The following is an 8718-nucleotide window of genomic DNA, read 5'->3' on the forward strand; positions in this document are numbered from 1 at the left end:
GATCATCATCAAAATGTGTATTTGCTGAGCACAGCTGCGACCTGATCTAAAGCCAGCCTGGTTGCTTCTCAGTAAAGGGTCAATGTGAGGTCGGATCCTGTTCAAAGGGATCTTGTTGTACACTTTTGCAGCAATGGACATAAGCGAAATACCACGGTAGTTTGTCATGACGAGAGAGGTCGCCTTTCTTTGGTAGAGGTATGATTACATTTGTGACCCATTAACGTGGCGGTGTCAGTGGTGAGAATCCTTCCATGCAGAATTCAAGAATCATATCAATCATACTATCTCCTCCTCCCTGAAGGTCTTCATGGCTGCTATTGATTCGACTACTTCTTCACGAGTTGGGGGCTCAGTGATGATAGGAAGACCTTCAACAGCCGGTGCAGTAAGTTCTGAAGCTGCTGTTCCTCCAGCAGTTCATGGTCACTGGTTGAGGCTGTTCCATCCCTCTTTTTGACTTTCACCCCTTTCCTTGAGTTCTTCCCAGAAAGCGAGTGTATGATTTTCCAGGTGATGGTGTAATTCCCCATCTCGTCGGCCAGCAGGTCTTCCATCTGCTCATTGAGGTTAGCAAGCTCATCAAGTTTATAAGAGTTGCTAAGGCTGGTGTTCAAATTCCTCCATCTTTCTCTAGCTCGACGAGACTTTGAAATGGAGTACCGCTTTTTGGCGGCCTCATCCCTTTCAAGTTTAAGTCTGATGGTTGAATCTGATACCCAACTTGGCAGTCCGCATATAGTAAGTTCCTTTTTGCAATGTCTTTAGCCTTTAGTAGAATTTTAGTAACTAATGTATTATGTTTCTTTTGACTTCGTTTTAACAGGGCAAAGGGCACATGTCAACCTATTGGCTAGAAAGCGCCGTAAATCCACCAGAAGGCCGGCGACAAGTTGCCTGGCAGAGATCTGATGAAGACGAGGATAGCGGTGCTGTACGAAGTCGATCCATATCCCCCAACCTTATTAGCAGACTATTAGTCCCGCCCAAAAAAACGCGAACGCTTTCCTTTTTTCATGGTGATTACAGAGATAATCATGGTTGTGTTTCAAGTGAAAGCTATTAGATTAGTGCATGTACTTCTACTGTGTAGTTACATTTCAAATTCCGGGATTCAAATGGTAAATTTTCGTCAGAACGACGGTTATACCCATTCCGTGGAGCCTATAGTGTGTTTTGTTTGCATAGTCATGATAGTATAGAAGAAAAAAGTATGGTATATGTTGTGAATTCAAAACAAAATCCAATACTTGTAATCCAAAATGCAGACTTCAATCTGCCCACATCTGCCTCAGTTGGTCACATTACTATTGTGACTCAATTAATAGCAAAAGGAGCCAAGTCCATCACATGGCGTGTTATAAATAATAAAAGGTTGCCCTGTGTAGGTGTTTTCTATAGACGAATCCAAATACACGCATTCCTACACCTGACTAGCAGCCTTTAGTCATGTTAGTTGGGTCCCCGTCGGCTACAATGCATCCAAAATGTGAAATGATTCGGCCTTGGCGGAAATTTTAAACTGCATTCCATCACCCGTTTTACACCTTCCGCGAAAACACAGGTAGACAAAAGAATGATTTAAAGTCTATTTAAGTTTACAACACAATACAGTTCCGACAGTTGTGCAAATAAAAGCCGCCTAACACCTAGAGAAGGTCGAGGAGGGTTAATAGAATAATACAATAGAGATAATTCCGCAGGTAATCCTGTCGCATCTAGGCCTATTCATAGATGTACAAATGGATGAACAAAAGGACTATCTATGAATAGATGCGAAAGGATTACCTCTATTGTATATATTATTATATTAACACTCCTCGTCTTTGCATCTTCTCCAGGTGTTAGGCGGCTTTTATTTGCACAATCGGGCGCTCAAAACCCCAGGTTGGTGCTAGCGGGAAACCAAAGATGGCAGACCAAATCCTGACCATGACTTGGCTCGTTGGAGACGAATCTAAATTCACGCATTCCTACACCTGACTAGCAGCCTTTAGTTGGGTAGCCGCCGGCTACAATGCACCCAAAATGTGAAATGATTCGGCCTTGGCGGAAATTTTAAACTGTATTCCATCACCCGTTTTACACCTTCCGCGAAAACACAGGTTGACAAAAGAATGATTAAACAATACAGTTCCCTTTGTCAAAACACACAGCTACAGCTTCTATATTCTCTGTTGAAGTGATATAATAATCGGATTAACTACACGCGGTATCTATGCATTGATGTACTTGCGAACAAAAGGACTATGTATGAATAGATGCGACGGGATTACCTGCGGAATTATCTATATTGTATATATTATTCTATTAACCCCCCTCGTCCTTGCATCTTCTCTAGGTGTTAGGCGGCTTTTATTTGCACAATTGAACGCTCAAAACACCAGGTTGGTGCTAGCGGCTACCCAAAGATGTCCGACCAAATCCTGACCATGACTTGGCTCGTTGGATTTGTCTATAGACGAATCCAACGAGCCAAGTCATGGTCAGGATTTGGTCGGGCATCTTTGGTTTCCCGCTAGCACCAACTTGGGGTTTTGAGCGCCCGATTGTGCAAATAAAAGCCGCCTAACACCTGGAGAAGATGCAAAGACGAGCCTAGAATAATATATACAATAGAGGTAATCCTGTCGCATCTATTCATACATAGTCCTTTTGTTTATCCATTTGTACATCTATGAATAGATGCGACGGGATTACCTCTATATATTGTATTATTCTATTAACCCTCCTCGACCGTCTCTAGGTGAAAGGCGGCTTTTATTTGCACAACTGTTGGAACTGTATTGTGTTGTAAACTTTTGTCTACCTGTGTTTTCGCGGAAGGTGTAAAACGGGTGATGGAATGCAATTTAAAATTTCCGCCAAGGCCGAATCATTTCACATTTTGGATGCATTGTAGCCGACGGGGACCCAACTAAAGGCTGCTAGTCAGGTGTAGGAATGCGTGTATTTGATTCGTCTATAGACAGCATGGTCTATTCGCTGTTGAAGTGACATAATAATCGGATTAACTATACGCGGTATCTATGCATTGATGTAGGCCTATTTGCGAACAAAAGGACTATGTAGATACGACGGGGTTACCTGCGGAATTATCTCCATTATATATATTATTAGCTATTATTCTTTTAACCCTCCTGGTCCTTGCATCTTCTCTAGGTGTTAGGCGGCTTTTATTTGCACAATTGGACGCTCAAAACACCAGGTTGGTGCTAGCGGCTACCCAAAGATGTCCGACCAAATCCTGACCATGACTTGGCTCCTTGGATTCGTCTATAGACGAATCTAAATTCACGCATTCCTACACCTGACTAGCAGCCTTTAGTTGGGTAGCCGTCGGCTACAATGCACTCAAAATGTGAAATGATTCGGCCTTGGCGGAAATTTTAAACTGCATTCCATCACCCGTTTTACACCTTCCGCGAAAACACAGGTAGACAAAAGAATAACACAATTATACAGTTCCTTCGACAAAACACACAGCATGGTCTATTCGCTGTTGAAGTGACATAATAATCGGATTAACTATACGCGGTATCTATGCATTGATGTACTTGCGAACAAAAGGACTATGTAGATGCGACGGGATTACCTGCGGAATTATCTCCATTATATACATTATTAGCTATTATTCTATTAACCCTCTTCGTCCTTGCATCTTCTCTAGGTGTTAGGCGGCTTTTATTTGCACAATTGGACACTCAAAACACCAGGTTGGTGCTAGCGGCTACCCAAAGATGTCCGACCAAATCCTGACCATGACTTGGCTACTTGGATTCGTCTATAGACGAATCCAACGAGCCAAGTCATGGTCAGGATTTGGTCGGCCATTATTGGGACCCCGCATGCACCAAACAGGTGTTATGAGTGCCCAATTGGGTGGATTAAACCCGCTTAAAATTCGATGATAGATTCTTTTGTGTTGTTGTAAACTGTCATCATTCTTTTGTCTACGTGTACGGTGATAGAATGCAAATTGGATTCGTCTATACGCTGGCGAAGTTAAGTAATAAATCGGATTAACTACCATAGCAATAGGTAAAAACAATTTTGAATATATCGCGCTGCACTACGAGCAGGTTGAACTTATCACATGTGGGTGTCTGCAATCGTAGATTGAATACAATACCGGTCTTTTCAAAGATACTAATATTACAGGTGCGAGTTTCAGCATGACATGGTTCAATGCAGAGGTACCGCGTGAACGTACCAGTGCAGCGCGGTATATTCAAAAATTGTTTTCACCAATTGCTATGGTAGTTAATCCGATTATTACATAACTTCGCCAGCGTATATAGTCAATGACGAATGATGAAACGAACGATGCTGTCGATCGATTTCCTTATACTACACACTGTACAGAAAGTGGCGGTCGGATGCATTTTCTACCTCAAAATCACAGTTTTTATGGAAAAATGCGACATCACAAGGCTCAGATAGATCTGTAAATATTTATCATCAGTTTATGAGTAAAGAAATGCTGCAAAGTATGTTAAAATCCAAATCAATTACGCTTTTTCTCGGAGATCCGAAGTGGTCGTGGTCGTATGTTACAGCTCCATTCCAATATTCACAAACAATTTTATCAAATTGGTTCAGCCATTTGTATACAAACGGATCCACGGTTTGCTGCTTGATATTAAATAATCCATTGCAAACCTGTCCGTGAATAAGAACCGTTTGTTTACAAACACCTGAAACACTCCCAAGCAATAGTTCACAAACACGTTTTCTCAAATCGATTGGTTCAGCCATTTGTATACAAACGGATAAATATAGATTATCAGTTACAAACCTGTCCGTGCAGAAGAACCATTTGTTTACAAACACCTGAAACACTCCAACCAATAGTTCACAAACACTTTTTTCAAATCAATTGGTTCAGCCATTTGTACACAAACGGATCCAAATAGATTATTCGTTGTAAACCTGTCCGTGAAGAGGAACCGTTTGTTTACAAACACCTGAAATACTCCAACCAATAGTTCACAAACACTTTTTTTAAATCAATTGGTTCAGCCATTTGTATACAAACGGATCCACCGTTTGCTGCTTGATATTTGATAGATTACCGTTGCAAACCTGCATCCGTGAAGAAGAACCGTTTGTTTACAAACACCTGAAACACTCTAACCAATAGTTCACAAACACTTTTTTCAAATCAATTGGTGCAGCAATTTGTATACAAACAGAGATCAACCGTTGCAAAATTTCTAGAGTGTTGGCAATGCCCTATAACTCTAACATACACTGCTTGTAGAGGTCACACGTCAATGGTGAGATAATATAGCTACTCGTTAAAATAATCAGTGCTTATGTAACACCCCGCTGCAAGCCTAACTGCTTGAATGTTTGTATTGTGATCAAGAGTTAAATCTTTCTATATATGGATTACCAATACAGATGAACTTTCATGCTAATGCTTGAATGTTTATTTGATCTCCAGCAGATAGCACAATTGGAGACCAAAATTACATCATATCAATTTAATTTAAGCTACAGAAGATAGTAAAAACCGGAAATTTAACCGTGATTTTTGAAAGAAAGAAAATGTCGCAAGACATGCCGTAATTTGCTCGATGTTGGTACCCGGTGTCTATTAAGCTCATGCATTGACTTGCACGGTGAATGTTAAAATTGAAATATCTCAAGAACGGAATATCGTATGACGCTGAAACAAACTTTGAAACAAAGCTATGAGATTTCTCTATCTGTTGTTTTTAATTTGGCGTATGTTGAATTCGTGTTTTTGCTATCAATTGCCGATAGCTCAAATTTAAATGCGTAGTTGGCTGTCGTCTTTATCTGCTGAACAAGATAAGGAGGCACACCACCGACGTTATAAGATTTCGCAATCAAAAAGTGCAACCCGTAAAATAGTCCCCGTAGTACGTCGAAATTGAGCTTATTTGTTTCATTTTTTCAGCAAATGTGTGCCTGAGATACGTTTCTTTGATGCTAAACCTGAGATGGTTTTTGGGAAATTATGTGCAGAAAAAAAAATCTGTTCTGGCGGACTAATCGCGCAAATCATGTATCCATGTAAAATCTCAAATCAAGTTTTCAACAGCTTAGAAATCACGGGAAAAATGTCAAATTGAAGATTGCATCAAATAAAATGATGTTTTCATTTTTGTCTGCTGAGCACATAATTCCATAGAACTGTGTGCTCCTGATCGATATAATTGATATTATACAATAGAATTAGGCCTACCGGTGCTATATCTACTGAAGATCAAATTGAAATTTCAAGCAGTGAAGATTTCTTTTAAACCTGTTTATTTCCTGCTTGCTTAAAAAACGTTTATTTTTGACCGTCATAATTATTGGAAATTTCTTTGTCTTCAGTAGACAGCACCATAAACACGGCTTTAAAATAATACGATACCTCGTTGAAGAGACAAAGTGACAACATGCATTTAATCTGAATTAGGCATCTCTTCAATAAATAGCAAAAACACATGGATATGTAACAAATTATAGGCATATCGAAAGAAAATATTACACTAAAGAAATTTTAATTCGATAACAAAATGCATTAAATTTGACCTATCTTTAGTAGATAGCAAAAGAGCAAAATATTGATTGAAATAAACGAAATGCTGTCATACACAATTTATAATTTAATAATATTCTGACTTAGGATTGTGAACAAAAGTTTTTCATTATAGTATTTTAGAAATTGAGAAAGGTTGAATATATTTTGTTAGGCCTAGGCTATCTACTGATGATAGCATTTTTAAACCTAATGAAACAATACAAAAAAAGAAGGAAATCATATAAGACTTAGCATGAGGCGAGTCAGAAAGATCATTTGGTATATTTTTTTTATATTTCATGTTTGTTTGTCTGTCTGTCTGTCGGTTTTTTCCGCTATCTACTCAAGATAGTATTTTTTTATACAAAGAAAGTAAGTAAGAAAGGTTGACAATATTTTGTTATCTACTGATGATACAATTTGGAACCGTATGAACTAATTTAAAAAAAGCATAGAAGTCAGAAATTTCATTTGGTATATTTTTTGTTACTACAATGTAATAATATTCTGACTTAGGATTGTGAACAAAAGTTTTTCAGTATTGTCATTTGAGAAATTGAGAAAGGTTGAATAGGCCTATATTTTGTTAAGCCTAACTACTGATGATAGACTTTTTAAACAGCTTTTAAACCTAATGAAATAATACAAAAAAGAAGGAAATCATAAGACTTAGCATGAGACGAGTCAGAAATATCATTTGGCATATTTTTTTATATTTCATGTTTGTTTGTCTGTTTGTTTGTTTTTAGCTACCCAAGATACCATTTACGGTGCAATTTGCAAATCACCCGTTGCGACATGCATCATCTTCTGTGAACACGCGCGAGCTCACTTACGGCCTGCATCATTTACGATCTGCATCATTTTCTCGGAACGCGCTCGCAAACGGCTATCTTCTGAAGATAGCATTGCGGGCCTAATAAAACAACAGAAAATATTTCACAAATTTAGAAAACATCTGTTAGGAATGTTTGTTTTTGATGTGTTTTGTTTGTTTGTTTTTTCCGCTATCTACTCAAGATAGTATTTTTTAAAAATAAAATACAAAAAAAGTAAGAAAGTTTGGCAATAGAGGATACCCGTATAGTAAAAACAAATATTCCTATCGTTTATTCTCTAATTGACCAGGGCTGCATTAGACCGAATGCAAAGAAATTTTAAAATGACGAAACTGACTAAAATTGCTATCTTCAGAAGACAGCAAGCAAAAAACATGAAAAATAATCAGGTTCCAAAACAAACATTGCCTAGCACGCGTTGTAAATGATGATTCAGTACGGCGCGAAACGGTAAAACTGCTTTGACCGGGGCTGCGAGCTTAGAAAAATCGGCATTAGGTCGAATGCAAAGCTATAAAGAAATGTTAAAATGACGAAGGTGACCGAAATTGCTATCTTCAGAAGATAGCAATGAAAAATAATAATATTTAAAAAAAACATTGCCTAACACGCGTTGTAGATGATGATGATTCAGTAAAGCGCGAAACGACAAAACTGCATTGACTGTGGCTGCGCTCTTAGAGAAAAATCATCATTAGACCGAGTGCAAAGCTATAAAGAAAAAGCTGACAAAAATTGCTATCTTCAGAAGATAGCAAGCAAAAAACATAAAAATAATAATTTAATTTAGGACTTTTTTCGCTATATCTACTGAAGATAGCATTTAGAATCTCATCCCGATTCATTGCATCTTTCTACTAACTAGGCCTACATCTTTTTCAAAATAATGTCACAACACTCTGCAAGCCTAACTGCTTGAATGTTTACTTGATCTCCAGCAGATAGCACAATTGGAGACCAAAATTACATCATATCAATTTAATTTAAGCTACAGAAGATAGTAAAAACCGGAAATTTAACCGTGATTTTTGAAAGAAAGAAAATGTCGCAAGACATGCCGTAATTTGCTCGATTTTGGTACCCGGTGTCTATTAAGCTCATGCATTGACTTGCACGGTGAATGTTAAAATTGAAATATCTCATGAACGGAATATCGTATGACGCTGAAACAAACTTTGAAACAAAGCTATTAGATTTCTCTATCTGTTGTTTTTAATTTGGCGTATGTTGAATTCGTGTTTTTGCTATCAATTGCCGATAGCTCAAATTTAAATGCGTAGTTAGCTGTAGTTGGCTGTCGTCTTTATCTGCTGAACGAGATACGGAGGCACACCATCG

This window comes from Amphiura filiformis, chromosome 16, assembly GCF_039555335.1.
Source record: "Amphiura filiformis chromosome 16, Afil_fr2py, whole genome shotgun sequence".
Classification (NCBI taxonomy): domain Eukaryota; kingdom Metazoa; phylum Echinodermata; class Ophiuroidea; order Amphilepidida; family Amphiuridae; genus Amphiura; species Amphiura filiformis.